Consider the following 17751-nt stretch of genomic DNA (forward strand, 5'->3'; position numbering starts at 1 on the left):
AGCCCAAAATATTTGCTTTCCTGTGCATCTATTGCGAGACACCAGTTTATCAATGTTTGTACTAAGCTTTAAAGTATAATTGCCAGCTAATATAATGTATGAGTCCATTAGAAATAATAATATTAGAGAAACAGTTTAATGCAAATGTTTTCTCCTCATTTTCCCCTTAAAGAATGTTAAATATACAAGTCATATATATTTTTTAGAAAATGTCAGCCAAAGATTTAAAAGTATATGTTTAAAGTTAGACTCATTTAATTGTATTTCAATATATGTTGTGCATACTTACTGAAAAAGGTCTTTTAAGTCTGTTTTTTTTCAAAGTGCTCAGCTCTTAGAACTCATTTATCTTCAATTCAAATTTCACATGCTCAGCAGTTTGGTACGAGAGGATGTATTTAGTGTCTTGTAAATGTAAATATCAATACAGAATCCTGACTTCAGGTGGTCATGTTTCAAACTTTCTTGGTATGGCATATTAAATTTACTTAGAATTGTTCATTGACCATCTGTGAGCCCACAAGTGTACAGTATCTCATATGGTAAGCAAATCTGTAGCTTTTTTTTTTTCTATGTAGCTAAGAAATGTTACTTGCTAGTCACTTTAAATTTAAGAATGGGTTGCAGAGAAAGTATTTTGAAACTATGTGATAACCTGCTGCCAAAATACTGTTTGCATTGACAATTTAATACAGTGGAAAAGTGCTTGTTTTCTATTTAATAAAATTTATGACCAGGTCGAGATGGGAATACCTTCCATGATAGAACTCACACAGACTGTCAGGTAGTGGGTGACAATCACTAGCACTGCCAGTGAAATGAAATTTTGAAAGGTGCTCCACCATTACCAATAAATAATTGGACACTCTGCATATGTTACTTTTAAATGAGGGGGTTTTCATCCCATATATAGCAAAAAACTACTGAAACTTGCTGATTTCATTAGTACAGTGGACATTCTTAGTGATTATTAAACATGGGTACTTATATTATCTAAGCATCATTACATCTGAGGATTGAGCTGTTCTTAAAGTGTTTGAAAAGCAGAAGTAAAATAAGTTTAAATGGAACAGAGTTAAAAGCAGCAAGTTCCTCCCTTGCCCGTCACACAAAGAAGCATGTAATACACATCAAGCCCAGTCAAGAAAGTCCATCTTATCAATACCGGTGGAAAGACAGCTATAAAGTATTGAGTGTCCCATTTTAAACTCATAAATGAAACTATTAGCCAATCATAGCAGGGTATGTAAGTCACTTTTTTTTTTTTTGGTGGTTGTTTTTTTTTAATAGTTGCCAGGTAATCACTACCAGTCCAAATCAATTAAAATAGAAAGTTTAGCTAATTAGAGAGAAGGATTTTAGCCTTTGCTGTCTCCAGCACCAATGATCACATGAAGATTGCACTCTGTCCTGCCTGTTGGTATATGGTTTGATGAGATTTTCCCACAGTACTCATGGGGCTTTAAATTTTAATTAAAAGATTTCTGTTTCCTTTCTCATGATATCATGGAAGTGGATCTCTTGAATAGTTCACTTCTCAAACAATAGCAGAATATGAAAGCATATGAGAGAATATTCTGGAGAGAATATCTTGAATCACTAAATCATCTTAACTGAATTCTGGTTATTGATATCCATCATGTTCCATTTTTAAATTAAGAATAATCACTGATTACTGTACCTTCCTCGTCTGTTATAAAAACCGAGTACAGTAGGACTGCATCTAGTATCATCTGTATCAGGACTAAAGTTGATGTAGCAAACTGGCTAGGAAACAGCTGATGTGTCATGGCCATGGAAGTTCCCAAAACTAAAGACTTGTATGTGCAAAACTGCTTTTGACATATTTAGAGCCTTTCTACCAATAACAGTAATTTAAATATACGCTTTAAATTAAGATTCCATAAATATCTCTAAATAAAACTGTGCAATGCAATTAGAGATTCTATAGAATTAAATCTGTTTTATATATACTGAACAGAATATAAATCACAGTAGAAATTGTTAAAAATTTGCACATGGCATCCAGATGAAATGTAAACTGAAAAGAAAGAACACAATTAATTAATTTAAAGGACAAAGGAAATAATTTCTAAAATATAAAAACCAGCACACCATGTTGTAATAAAACCAGTTTCACTCATGCAATATAGTTGAAGTCAATAAACCTACACTAACAATAATACCTCTACACATAGGGATATTATAGCACATAGCTTGGAAAATTTTAACTATTAATGAAATGCAGATTCTTAATATTAAAGCATTAAACCCATTACGCATTTTAGCAAGCATTCTAATACACTGATTTTCTCCGGAAATTTAGAAATCCATATTAGAAATTTTTCTGCTGGGTCTGAAATAAGGGTTATTTCAGATAACTTATATTACTTATGTTGTAAATCAGTCTAGATATGGAAAAATTTTATGGTGTTCTAAAGAACTCAAGAAGTCTCTTACAGCCTTTTTTCAGGGTTTATTAAATTATCAGAATAAAATTAAAAAATGGTGTGGTAATCTTGCTATTAGCAAAATATTTACAATTTTTTGGACTTTTTGTTCATGTAATAGTTACAGAACAGTATTACTTCTTTTTTTATTTTTCCCTATGTAATTTTATATCTAGATAAAGTGGCTAACATTTTTCTACATTATTTTCTTTTAATTTCTGTACTTTAATCCTGTTAATTTCTTGCAGTTAGACTGTATGTATATTGCTGACTTTATTAGACTAAAACCCACTTCTTGAAAGTAGGGGATTTAATATGTTTTCTCACCTCTGGCATTTGAAAGTGTGTCCTACATATGTCAGATTTTAAAGTATTGTAATTTTAGAATGTTATAGCTTTTCTTTTAAAATTCTGGTAAAGTCTAGTAATGCAGTCAAATGTATCAGCAAACAGACAAACTCTCGTACCTCCAGGATTTGACTTGTAATGTAAAAAAAAAAAAAGTAATATTCATTCATATCAGTAAGGCAGTGTCAGGACAGAGTAAATTTGATAGAACTTCATGGAAGTCAATAAGCTTCTTCAAATTTTAAGTGCCCCAAACAAGATCACAGATTCATAGAATATAATCTAATATATATTCAAATCAACAAAATTACATTTTGAAGAATAAAATTACGTGGATTTTTTTTCAAATTTTACACCTTGGAAGCTATCTGATTATCATGAGCTGATAGTTAGTGACTCATTCAACACTTTACTAGCCAATTTGTTTTGGTCTTATTTTTGCATCTAATGGACATGCTAGCTTTTTTGTTGCATTGTTATAAACATCTCTCTCAGTTGAAAGCCTCATGAGGCGCTACAAGCTGACTAGCTGTGAAAACACTTGAACAGTACATTTTTAAAATTTTCAGGAAACAGCCACTGTCTTTAGGGCATCATTTCACTATTTCCCATTAGTTGATAAAAGAGTTGCCTCAAATGCATAGGAGACATGATCATTTGGGGAAAAAAACTGCTTTTTCAGTAACTTTTATATTACATTTGTTTTGTTAATTTTTCACAAGTAGCCTACAGTAATAATATTGCAAATTTGAATTACATCTATAAATTTAATGGAGATACACCTGAAGCCTATGTAGTGCCTCAGTAGTTGTTGGTAAACAGAAGATGACGACATTTTATATATTTATTTCATTTTTATATATTTAGGATATAACAAAGATAAGAAAATGACTAAAAGATAAATTACCTTTTTATGCAATTTTTATTATTGTATGTAATTTTCAGGAACTGGCTCAAAGTATATGTAAAGTTCACCTACATATTTTTAGGTTATCATCAAATATGTCAATGCCAGAAGAAAGGATATTTGTTTTTGAACACAAGTAATTCATAGACAAGTTGAGAGGAAGCATTTAAAAAAATTCACCCTTTGATATCTTGTAGAGATGACTATGTGGTTTATATGTCTTTTTTTTTGTTGTTTGTTTTGTTTTATAATGTGGATGTACTGTTTAACTTTCAGGTATCTTTATCTTTTAGTGTTACAGTAGAAACAACAAAAATATTTATGTTTTCATTCTGAGAAAGAGTACTATTTACTGGGCCCTTACATGTTGATTTCCTGTTTGAGGGAAACTGCATCAAATGAAATCCTGGCATTTTTTTAATTATAACTTATGAAATCCCTGTAGTTATAGAACAGAGTTAGCCACAGTGGCAGTTAGCCACAGGGAGCAGCTGGCCCTCACTCCACCCTTGTGGGAGAAAACCCTAGCTATGAAACATGGAAAGAACACCTTTAGGAATGGGATCACCATGACAGCAACCCTCTGGAGTTAGACAAATTAGAGGCACTTACAAGTTTAAGCTCAGGACTTGCGTTATTATTGTACGGTTTCACTTTAAGCTTTGTTATTCCACCCCCACGCGGTATCCATGCGGTTTCCCTGGACAGCACCATGTTGTCTTGCCCACTGAGCCAGCCCCCACCTCTGTCCTAACCCCCTTGGTCGTCTCACTCTTCTTTCCCTAATCCCTGGGTTCCTATTAGGTTTTGATCCTCTTGTTTCCCCTATTGGCTAGGCGAGTACCCAAGACACTTCCTTCCACCAGAGCCTTTACCCAACTGCATCCCACTTCCTAAGCCCTCCCACAGAAACCTTAAAAACTCTCTGTCACTTTGAACCCTCAGAGAGTATGTGTTGTGGTTTTGCCACCGGCACAGGGGCTAGCACCATCTGGCCCCCTCTCGAGAGGCTGAGGAGTGGGGAGCTGGTCCTTGGTCAACCCCTCTCACACCATGACACAAATAGTACTGTACTTCTGAGTGAACTGAAACTCTTCTATTTTGCTGACTTTTACTTCTAAATATCTTTTTTTTCCTCAAAATTTGAAAATATATTTCTTTGTTTCAATCTCTGCTAATTTAATTATAGGATTTCCTGAATAATCATGACACCACTCTCTGCCTGCTAGTTATGCTGATTTCAACCAGCAGTTCATGGAGAATCAGCAAAATCTGGCAATCTGTCATGGACATTTTAGAATCCCTCCATCCTGTTAATCTGACACTTCTCTTGATTCTTGTTTTAAATTGATCCTGGAATTGACTGCTAGTTTCAGACTGTTAAGGAATGGGTCCTGTCTGATTTAGGCCTTTAGGATTTTGTGCCTCCAATGACTATAAGAGTGGCTAAAAGAGTAGATTTTGCTTTCATTTTCTTTGGAAATAACAATAGAATTTCAAGTTACTTCAGTAGATCTATTCACTTTTGGATGAACTGACTACAGCCTGACAACTTCAGATATTAGTTGCATTATTTGCATTCCTACAAATAATAAATCATGAAGAACATGAACTTATGAATTCTCTTTAGGTAACAAAAAAAAGCCCAAAGTTAAAGCCCACACTGAGAAGATGAAAATCCGGGGATGTTGATTTTAAGCAGAATAAATAATGTTATGTTAACAGGCAGTTGCAAGTTATGTCTGTTCTTCCCTTTATACCTTTGGCTAGTGAGTGCCAGCTGGTGTACAGTGCACAGATTAGACTGCCATGAACAACATAATTCACAAAGATTCCAGTCTTCTCTTATCTTAATATATGTAGAATTCACTTGAGAATCACTTAAAGAATAATTAAAGAAAAATTTTAGAAATATGAAAATCTTACAAGTTTATGCCTTTTTAATTACTTGTGGCAGTAGATACAGTGGAAAAAAGCACACTCAGGCAGTGATGACTGGGGAAAAAAGAAGATTCGGTGTAGAAGGGGACTTTCAAATTCACAAAATTATGCAGATGGTAGAAAAAAAAAGACTTTATCATCAGAGCTGGTAGCTTTCATCAGACAGTTCTTCAAGGAGTGTAAGACATGCTATAACACTGCCCTTGGAGATGTAAATCCCTATATTTACTGTGTTGTTGAGCATAATTTGCCTGTCCATAGAGTTTGATTCTTGCCAAAACAACTCCTCCACTCTTTGTTGCTAGAAGCAAACCACATCTGTCTCTGGATGTCAGTTCAATCCTTGAGAGTTGTATATAAATGAGGAAGAATAAAAAGCCCTTGCAATACTTAGAATCAGGCTCTGTTTGTTCAACTAGGAAGTCTGAGAGATGTAATTACAAAGCAGGTGATCAACTACTATGCATGCTGATCTTTAATCAACACATACTCAAACCTAGGAACCCATAGTACAAGAAAACAATTAGTTATTGTAATAGCTAAAGGGAAATCAAATGGGAATATGTTAAGAGCAGTCTGACAGCTTTTTTGTCAGGCCAGCATTATGCCAGCATTATGTGTCAGTAAACCACACATTTATTTGGAACCTATATGATAATTTTAACCAAATCAAATTGTTGAAAAGTTTAAAATGTCAATCACCAACTAGAAACATTTTAAGGAAACAGCAGTCTAAATTTCCACTTTATATTTATTAACTATGTTTCCTGCTTTTTTGTGCATATTAATTTAGAAATATGAAATAATGACATTTTAGCCAGAAAGAGCCATGGCATTCCGCGATTATATGTCAGCTCGATCCATTAAATACAAATCTCCCTATTTTATACCAGCTTGATATAGGATGAAGTCAGTTCTGTTTTGGATGGCAATGAACAATGAGAAGTCAGAGAAAACTGTGACAAAGTTCAACATTTCACTGAGTTCTTTCCCTTATCACAGACAGCAAGGTAAAACATCCAGGTTTGCTTTGACCACATCATAACTTTATGAACTGGGTTCTATAGTAGTCTGTATGAACTATGGTTCTGCAACTAGATATGTTCCCTTCCCAGGCAAAGTTAGACTTTCATTTTGTAAACATACCTGACTCCACATATAGCAATACTTGTTCCAATATGCACGAAAAGTACGAATTGAATGCCACTTGTTGTGTGGGAAATTTAACTTTTAATAAATTCTTTTTATTTCATTGATCATCCTTGAAATTAGAGGCAACAAAAATGGCAAAAATTTAGCAGAATAATAGAAGTCAGTAAAGGAAATTATAAAACATATAAAATTTTTGCTTTTACTCAGCTGTAGAATTTTTGGAATTTATATTATGGTTTCAGAAGTAAATTTTGTTTGTTTATCCTGTTTGTTGCCTATTAGGGTCTCTTTGGCTTTTCCTTTCACATTATCAAGTGATGAGCCACAAAAAATAACAACACTTACCCTACCTTTATGTGCTTAAAATGTTAGAAATAGTTTTTTTAAAAAAAGAACAACATATGGAAAAAATATTTATATATATATATGTATGGAAAAGTTTTAGAACTATCAGAAAACCAGTTGAAATGGTTAATGCTATATTTTTTCTTAAATATATAACTTTTGGTTATACATGGTTATAACAGTTTACACTGGCTTGAAGATAAAGCTGATGTAACATTTAAAAAAAAAAGGAGTAGGCAATTATAAGGGTTTAGTATGTTTACACCTAGTAATAATCTTCACTTAGCCAGCACTTAAGATAGTGACTGTTTGACTACTCTTCTGGAAAGCCTTCTTTCTCTTTGTCCCCTTGAGTGCCAAGGTGTATGCAGGCCATGATTTAAGTGATTTCTTCTATGACTGTAGCCTGATAACTCTGATTTTCTCCTGCCTTCTGTGGGAAGTCAAGAAGTCCAGGGAGGATTGAAACCTGCCTGGTGAGATTCTTATTTGATACTTGCTGGATCCTGACCCATTAGAACAAAGAGCTCATGTAATAATGTTCCACTGATACAAAACATTGCTCTAAACATTGCATGAACTTCTTTTTATTATTTTATTTCTTGTGTTATCTACGTCTTTTTTCCTGACCTCTTCCCTCCCCCCTCTGCCTCTGTATTCTTGTCTATGGAAATTTAACAAAGTGAAGAGCTAAAGCAGAATATTTCAGCAGATCTTGATGAAAATGAGTCTACTCTACAGTGAGTTTGTTGGAAAGAGAAGCAGTTAGAGAAGTGAAGGTGTCTGGTAAAGAAATGTATATAGAAAGTTTGCACGAAGCAAGACAGAAAAAATTATATAGAAAAAAAGCAATATACTTCAATAAGAGAGCTGTATGCAGTACAAGCATCTAAATGATAGATTATTGTGAGTAAATGTAAATATAGATTTCTGCATTCAGTTATTGAACTGCCTTCAGTAAATATACATCTCTTGTAACCTCCATGCAGAATAAATAGAAATTAGATTCTGCATGAGCAATGAAACCACATTAGTGGACAATATTTTAACTTTTAGTGTCAATAAAAATACACCCATTTTGCTCAAGGAATACATGTTTGACAGGGCAGCTTCCTCGTGTGAATTCAATTGTATGTAATTTTTTCTATTTAACGTAATTTTCTTTCAGCCCATCCCTTCTGAAGGCCAAGTAAGATTACAGAAATATTTTGCTCTGTAATGTGATATTAAGGAACAATGTAATCTTCTACAATTTATTGATGCATTTAATAATAGCTTTCACTGCTAACCATATTTATGAATTCCTTAAATGTAGTTTCAGGTCCTCATTCAACAAGGTACTTAAAAACAAGCCTGCATTTGAGAATAAGTGGTAAAATCAATGGGATGACTTAGGCATTTATATTGTCAGTTCAAGCATCTTGCTGATTTGGAATGTCAAGTGAATTAGAAGCAGATGGCAGCATATATCTCAGTCAGTGGTTAACAGGGAGGGAAGCATGTAAACTGCACAGCAGGTTTAAGTTTGGAGAACCTGAATAGCGGCAAAATGGGTCATCTTGAAAGTTTTCTTTCCGATTTAAGTCAAACTATATTCCCTAACAGAAAGTCTAGGTCGGCTGCTGCATTACAGAATTTCACATATCTAAATCTGTCTGGTGTATGTTGTAACATAACTTAAAATTGCAGTTTTGGCAAAGAATCATAAAGTAGCTTTTATGCTCCTTCTCCCATATCTGGTGTTTCATGCTACATTTGCCTGCAGATATGTGAATTCATGCTAGGGATCCTTATGTTCCTTATTGGATATAGAGTATGTGTTTATATCCAAGAACATAAAAATTGCAAATTACAGTATCTCAGTGAATGCTGGGATTTCTAATTAAAAGCAAGATTACAAATAATTGAAAAGCTACTTAAATGTGCATTAGGAAAAAAGGTTGGTAATGGCTTGTTGTTTTCCAATCTCCTTGCCTTTTTGGTATACTACAAGATTAATATTCTGCATTTTGATTTCCCTCATATTAGAACACTGCTTTTTTGGCATAGTTAATGTTGCTTTTTTTTCTATTTTTTCTTCTATCTTCTCTGTGATACTTTTCTTTCTTATCACTTAACATGCAGTAAAACTGAGAAAACTCTATCTGAAGCTGTTTATAAACACTGGCTCCCTTTAACTATTAATATGTTTTGTATACATTCCCAAAGTAAAAAAAAAAGTCTTTCATTGGAATACATATAACTAGAGCTTATAACCAGCAGAAAAGAGTGGTGGGCTGTTTCATCCATAAGCCCCTTTTGCTTTTTGCGTTATTTCTGTCCATAAAATTCAACCAGGAGAGCGTGAGTGAATGTAAACAAAACATTTTTTAGGAGTACTATTTTGCATCAAAGAATCAGATTTCTAGAACTAAACTAAATTTAGTTCTTTTCTTTACTGATATGCAATACTCTTTGCCACACAATTTTAGCAGAGCCATCCCTGCTTGCTCAAAAGAGCAATTATTCGACAGCTATTGGCAGAGCACTGTGGACGTCTTTTATTTTTCCCTTTGTTTGGATTTCTTTAAGTTAGATTTTAAGAAGAAATGGAAGGGTCTTCTGAGAGGCCAGGAGGGTAGACAATTGCTTGGACTCCTCTTCAATCACCGTGGCTATACCAAAAGCCCACCTGAGAACGTTACTGTAAAACAGTATTTTCTCTCCTTTTTTTTTTCTTTTCTTAATTATATAGAAATTACGAATATTTTTGCAGATAATTTTTTTTCTGGAGTGCCTTTTATAAAAACAAGCAAACAAAAACCAACAAAAAAACCCCTAAAAACCAAAAGCAAAACAAAAAAAATTGAGCACAAACTGAAAGGAAGACTCACAGCAAGAAGAAAAGGAAATCATACTTTTGGAAATGTATTTTCAGATTATTTTAATAAGTAAGCTCTCAGGTTCAAGTCAATTTCACATATTTCATATTGATTAAGTTAGTCTTCAGTAAACATTAATACTTTCTGCAAGATAATTTACAGCTCAAAGGATCTGTGACTTATCAGGAGAAAAAATAAAAGGCCATTCCACTTTCCAATTTCTTTTTTTTCTCTTTAAAAAATTTAATTTTTTCAACGGGGAAACTTTATTACACTTCTAACTCACAGTGTTTATACTTGAACCCAAATCTCTTAAAAGAAGGAAAAAAATGATCCATTCAGTATCTCACAAACTTAAAAAGTGTTGAGCGAAGAGCATAATACTTACTTGTGATTGTCTGGAGACATAGTAAAAATGCACTTTTACCTTAAATAAGGCAAAGAAAAATTAAGGAATGGTGGCAAAAAAAATCATAAAAAAGACAATTCCATGGGTTGGAATAGGAAAAATGAAACAGGGAAAGACTCAAAATTTCCATAGGAATTAAGCAAATAACTTCTCTTTTAAAAAGAGAAATGTTTTTGTGGCCCACAAAAGAACACAGGGAAAGACGTGTTTTAGGAAACACAGCAATTTTCCTATCTAAGCCTGGAAGAACCTGAAGGCAAGTGAACAAACTAGAATAAAGATGCTTTTCAACAAGGTAGTCCTAGATACTGCAGGTTGATTTAGTCTAAAATATGTAAGAAAGAGTGTTGACTGTGCCTTTGGGGAAGGTTATCCTAAAGAAGCGAGATGTTTTCTCATATATACACAGCCCTAGGGCACAGTCAGATTTGTAGAAATGGCAAGAGGTTTTTCAATGACATTAACTCTCTATCCTGATTCTGAAACTGAAGAGCAGGTCTGCTAGGATAGAGAAAGATGGCCAGCATGAACAGCTCAAGAAAATATAGTCCGGAGAACGAGATTTGCCTTGAGCTTTCCAGGTCATACTTCCATTATTTGGGGTAGGACTTGAATCCCTTTTCCATTTACCTTAACTAAAAGCTTGGGAATGCATATTGGTTAACCATCTACCCTACTATAGACAGGCTCAAACACAAACCTGTGGTTGCATATCTGTTTATATGATAGATGCATTGGACTGTGATACCTGGAGAGTTTACCACTGTACAGACATACATGCACTCTCATGCATGCACATCAGAGTACTGAGAAGAGAATTAACTATTTGTGATGAATAAATATATAGCAAAAGATAATTCATATATATCAATTCTATGTTCAATCCTCTTCAACCTGCTGGGAGAGAAGCTCTTGGAATTTACATTTTGCAGTGAGAAGTTAGTAGTTAAAAGTACATGTCGTAGGGTATTTAACTGTAGTATGACCTTTCTGTGCATTAGCTTCTCCAGAAATCTTGCATGCATCCATAGCACCCATAGCACCTCAGAATAATTATGATCTATCTCACCTCTTCTTTGAGCTTTCTCAAAGAAGTTGATGGATAGGCTGCTGTTTACTTTAGTACTTTGAGACAGATGTTGCAATATATTTTTGTGATTAACTAAAAATTCAGCTTCGCTGAGAAGAAACATTTGTCTTGGAAAGCAGGAATTTGTGATAATTGGATGAGAACTCATATTTAAATATTAAAACCAATGAGAGATGGCAAAAGGAAGACAGTCTGAGAAACTGAAGAAGTTATTATTTGCCTCTGAAGAAGTTATTATTTGCCTGATCAAGCAAGTACCAATTTGCTTAGTGATATGCTGAGACTGCAGGTACTGCTAGGTCACTATTTTAAACGGAGAAGGGAAAGGAAATTAGAACTGAAATTACAGACAGAGCAAGCATGGACTGTTGAAGATGTCTTGGTTAAGTGGGATCTAATTTGTTCAGGCTCAGTTTAATTACAACCTCAGTATACCCTAAAATAGAATTCTAAACAGCAGTATCTATGGATATTAGCATACAGATTCATAAAATATAGAGAAATCTCTGCTCATCTTTTTTTAAAGATATTTTATATATATTAAAATTCATATATATGCTTGGCTGCCTTTTCCTTCAGGATCATGAACATGGATAGTACTGCAGGAATGGCTGAACATAGGTACAGGCACTATATTAAGCATTTTACCCGTACTTTCATAGTGACACACTTCTGACTAAACCCAGCTAAAAGAATGTGTTACAAGGCCAAACAGATGAAACCTAAAGAGAATTTTCCTGTAAACAATAGGTTGGGTACCCAGGAAGGTAGACCAAGCTTTAGCGGTTTTAAGTTTGGTTCTCATGGGTGAGGAAAACCTCTGTGACAAAAACATTGTTGAATGGTTGTGAAGTGTGTGAATAACATAAAAATTGCCCCGTGGACAGTGTGGGACACTGCCTACAAAGAACAATACAGCATTTCTATCCCTATTGCAATTAAATGGAAAATTGACACTGCTCGAGCTGCTTGGAAATTACTCTACCTGCATTTTCCAGTTCCCCTCCAATATAACACACTGGATGGTTGTGTTTGATGACTGTTGTAACTGAATACATAGATCTGCCTATCTGTTAGGAAATTAGATATCACCATGATAGAAGTCCCATAAATCAGGACAGCTTCAGGCTTCAAAACTAACCTTTACTGGATTGGGTAAAGTGCCAGTGTTCAGTTTTTAGTAGCTATCAATCATTATCACTACATCTACAAAACAATCGGTGTCTACAAACTTACCCTAATTTGTCTGTCAACATACAACACCATGGAACATAGGAAGTGTATTTAGAACCGATGGCTGTGACCCTTCACTGCCAAGGTCGAGATGATCAAGCTTGAGAGTTTGTTGATAAGGGAAGTCAGAATGTTAAACAGGCCTCCTTCTATTTTTGTCCTTATTCTTTTTTCATCATTGTTGTGCCAGCTCCATCCCCAAAAGAAAAACAAAGAATCATGGATTAATTTAGGCTGTAAAAGACCTCTAAGATCGCTGAGTCCAACCCTTAACACAGCATTGTCAAGTCCACTATTGAACCATGTCCCTAAGTCCCATGTCTACACATCTTTGAAATACCTTCAGGCATGGTGACACAACCACTTCCCTGAGTAGCCTGTTCCAATACTTGACAACCTCTCAATGAAGAATTTTTTGCCTAATATCCAATATAAACCTCCTCTGCTGCAATTTGGGGCCATTTCCCCTCCTCCCATCACTTATTACCAACACTCACCTTGCTACAGCCTCTTTTCAGGTAGACTAAGAGAGCAATAAGGTCTCCCTTGAGCATCCTTTTCTCTGGACTAAACAACCCAGCTCTCTCAGTTGCTCCTCATAAGACTTATGCTTCCAGACCCTTCACCAGTACTCAAGGTCAGTCCTCACCAGTGCTGAGTACAAGTGGATGATCACTACCCTAGTCCTGCTGGCCACAGCAATTGGCCAGTAAAATGCTGACCCTGATTACTGTGGCCTCCTTGGTCACCTTGGCCGGCTTTTGACCAACACCCAAATCACTTGTTGTGGCCCAAGTACACGACCCGGTACTTTGCCTTGTTAAACCACATACAAATAGCCTCAGCCCATGGATCAAACCTGTCCAGATCCCTTCCTACACTTCAGCAGGTCAACACTCCTACCCAATTTGGTGTCATCTGCAAACTGATTGAGTGTGCCCCTGATCCCATCATCCAGATCACTGTTAAAAATGAGAAGCAGAACTAACCCCAATACTGAGCCCTGGGGAACCAAGGGGCTGATTTAATCTGTCTTTGACATTCTAATTTTGTAGTCCAGACTCATTCAGGTATCCTTATTTTGCCATATGTTTCTGGTTCAATAAGATCTCTGAGGGACTAGCAGCAAGCAACGGGTGAAGTTCCTTAGAAGTTGGATACTAATTTTTTTTATTATTGATGTTATTAGTTAATATTTATTTTTAATATTAATATTAATATTTTAATATTATCTGTGGTTGCCAGTGACAAGTTGTGTCAGGGAAGGTTTAGGTTAGATATTAGAAAAAGGTTTTTCACCCAGAGGGTGGTTGGGCACTACAACTTCCCCAGGGTCGTGGTCACAGCACCAAACCTGACAGAGTTCAAGAATCATTTGGATAGTGCTCTCAGGCCCATGGTGTGACTCTCAGGGCAATCCTGTGCAGGGCTAAGAGTTGAACTCTGGTGATCCTTGTGGATCCCTTCCAACTCAGCATATTCTGTGATTCTGTGATTATGTGTTCTTTATAAAGGATCTGCACGACAGGGTTGAAAGAATCCCATTTATGTCAGCCATGTGGATGACAGCAAAATGGGAGATAATATAGATACACCAGAAGAGATACACCAAGAGGCCTAAGTAGGCTGGGAGATTAGGTCAAGAAAAGCTGCAAGAAGCTTCAAATGGGGGAATCCCAAGCTATAGTAAGGGCAGGAGTCTGACTGGCTGTGGTGCACCTGCAGAAAAAGACCTGTGGATCTCAGTAGACAAAAAGTTGAATATATGCTATAAAAGCATCCTTACAGCAGTGAAGGCAAACCATATCCTGGGCTACATCAACAAGAGTATAGCCAGCAGAGTAAGGGATGTGATTATTCTGCTTAGCAGTTTTCTGCTCACAGTTGGGAACTGTGGTTGTGGTCCCCACAGCTCAAAAGGCACTAAAAATCTGAAAGGGGTCCAGGAGCCACCAAGGGCACCATCAAGAAGGCAGGAGGGTGGGAGAATTTTATATATGAGGGAAGGTTAAAGGAATTAGATTTACTTAGCCTAGAAAACAGAAGTGTATATGGCGAGGGAGTTCTCATATCCTTCCAGTACTTAAAAGGTACAGAAGAGACGTGTTCCCTTTACAAGATGAGGTGACAGGACAAGAGTATATGATCACAAGCTGTTTCAGGGAAAATTATCTCTGAATATCAGGGGAAAAAAAAGTTCACTGTGGGAAGAGTTAAACAATGGTTATCCAGAAATGTAATGTTATCTTTCTTGTTGGAAACAGCTTAGTGGATGCTTGGATAAACTAATCTAAGACTCTGCTTTCAACAGGAAGTTGAATCAGATGGTCTCCAGAGGTCCTTCTTAAGCTTGACTTTTCCGATTGTAGGATTCTGGAGTTTTCCTACTTCTTTTGCAGGGTTGTTCTAATATTCTGTCATATACTATTCCTGCTTGTTCTGCAGAATTATGTTAGTTTTCCAAGCTGTCTTCCAATGCCTGCAGATTTCATGTCTTGCATATCTTTTCCTTCACCCTACTTGTGTAACTGTGTCACAAGTCTCTGTTGGTCTCTTTGCAATTATGGCTACTTTTGGTGTTAAAATGCTACAAAACGCTTGCACACTGTCACCAGTTGTGCACTTCTATCTGGATACAAGGTAGCGAATATCAATTGTATTTTGCCTAGTATGTATCCATTTTGTGCATGCCCTGCTTTGGGCACACCACTTAACATGTTTGTGATCATTGTAGGACAAAGAGACTTAAGGGCAATAATAATCTCTCAGATTTAGATGCTTTGAAATGCTGCAGCAGATGGTAAGACAGGAAGCAATTAATTTTTTGGAGGGCATTGACAACCCAAAAAGCGCTTGAATTTCAGGGTAAAGGCAAAATCACTGTGCTGAAATAGCACAACTGTTACTTGAATTTTCCCAGGACTAATGGGTGTGCTTTTTTATTAGGAAGTTAATACATATTTTTTGCCTATATTATTAGGGGAATTGCTAACAACAAAACTCATTGGACTGTTAGGTAAAAGACCAGCTACCTGGAAGTGCCTTATAATGACAGGCCCTCATATGAAGAGATAACTTGACTGGTGGGCAGGTGAACAAAGGAAACTCATGCAAACCTCTTGACCAGATAGAAACAAAAATGAACCATGACCTACAGTGTAGGAGTTATTGACAGACAGCTCTCAGAAGAATTAATACACTGAAACCTAATTAAACCTCAATCCTTTTATCTTGTCTTTATCTGTGCAAGTCCAGGACAAGTGGAAGTCTTCATAAATCTGAAATATTATAGTTCAATTAATATACACACAGACTACAGATTCTGTAATGGGAATAGAGTTAATCTAACACAAATTCCCTTTTGGAGAATGGGAGTAATATTAAAATATTTTCCCAGCTCTCATCCTACTTGTGCTGATTTCTCAGCAGAGTAATAATATTGATTAGAGTGCTGTAAACTGAGCAAAGTTTTTGTTTATTGTCCTGAACATTTAAAGTATATGGACTTGATCGATTTTCTCCATTAGTCAATGGAAATTTAATGTGCAAAGCTGGGTTAAGAAAGATGAGTGATTCATTTTACACAGAATTCTTCTGTTAAGCTTATATAGACCACATACTTAAACATCATATTGCTCCCAATGGTTTTGTCTCATTAGTTACTTGATCACTGTATTAGCCTGGACATTCACATATTGGGAAAAGAATGTTTTAGAGAGTTCTGTAAATCCAGACATGCAAAGGCAAAGATCATGAAGAGTGGTTATAATATAAGGACTGCATTTTGAATGTATTTCCAATTATTTTATGATGCTTATTATGATAATAGCAGTTTTATTACAGAACATCTTAAATGCTTGATTGTAAAATTGAACAGAGAGAGATATGGGTCAGATGGCTTTACCAAACCAAACACCTTGTCTTTGACAGATGCTGTCTGCAACAGATGCTTAGTTAAGAGTAAGAGAACAGCAGCACAGAGTACAAATGCACAGACATTATCCTGGCTTCCATAAATTTATAGCTCGTTGAATTTCTGATTTCAAAATGGTGCCTTTTATTTCAAGGCTAAGCAGTTTTCTTTTATTTTCATGAATTTATATCATGGAGCTAATCACTTTTAGAACCCTTATTATTTTTTGGTATCCACAATGCGTCTCAGAAATTGTGTCCTCTGAAGCACAATCTTTTCTATTTTTTATTTTGAAACTTTGACCAAGTTAATCTGGCATTCCTTCATTCTTTTCCTAGATCTGTAACCCAGTAAATGTGATTTTTGACACTATTTACAGAAGCCCTTCTGTTCCAGGGTGCTTTGTGGGAACAGGTCTGGGCTCTCTGGGGGTGTCCTTATCCCAGTTCAAGTCTGGGTGTCACTGGCTGACCTGGCTGACCTGGCTGCCTGCAGGCTCTTACCTTCCTAGGGCACACTGGAGATGTGAGATACTGACAGGGATGTGGGCTGTGCAGAGGAAAGGTATAAAAACAAACTTAAAATGGCCTAAAGCTGACAAGTAAAGGACCCCCTCCATAAGCATCAGAGTCCTCTTATTGAAGCCTTCAGAATGAAAGCTCATAATCCTCCTCTCAAGGGAAAGTGAAACTGTTCACCTAAACACCCAGAGGAATACCAGAGGGGTGAGCATTACCACCAGGGAAGAACAATATGACAGTGAGGAGTTTTTTGTCATCACATTTTTAACTGTTGTATTAGCAAAAGTTGTTTTTATTAATTAACAGTTCGGATCTATTAGACTTGCTTTTTTTCTTTTTTTAAATTAACAATGCCTTCTTATTTTCAGTTATGTATTTATCTCTCTTTTGCCTGTAGCAGGATGTAAGATGCTTTACAATGTGATGGTGAATCTGACTTTGTGCAAGCCACTTTGGACCAGTGAGTTCTGGTCTGAAGAACTTTAATAGTGTTTCATAAGGAGCAGAGACTTATGTGGAGTTTTTACTCCAAAAATATATTATTGAAAGCTTGTGCTTCTAATTCACTTACAATATTGAAA

Source organism: Pseudopipra pipra, chromosome 1 (genome assembly GCF_036250125.1).
Source record: "Pseudopipra pipra isolate bDixPip1 chromosome 1, bDixPip1.hap1, whole genome shotgun sequence".
NCBI classification, from domain to species: domain Eukaryota; kingdom Metazoa; phylum Chordata; class Aves; order Passeriformes; family Pipridae; genus Pseudopipra; species Pseudopipra pipra.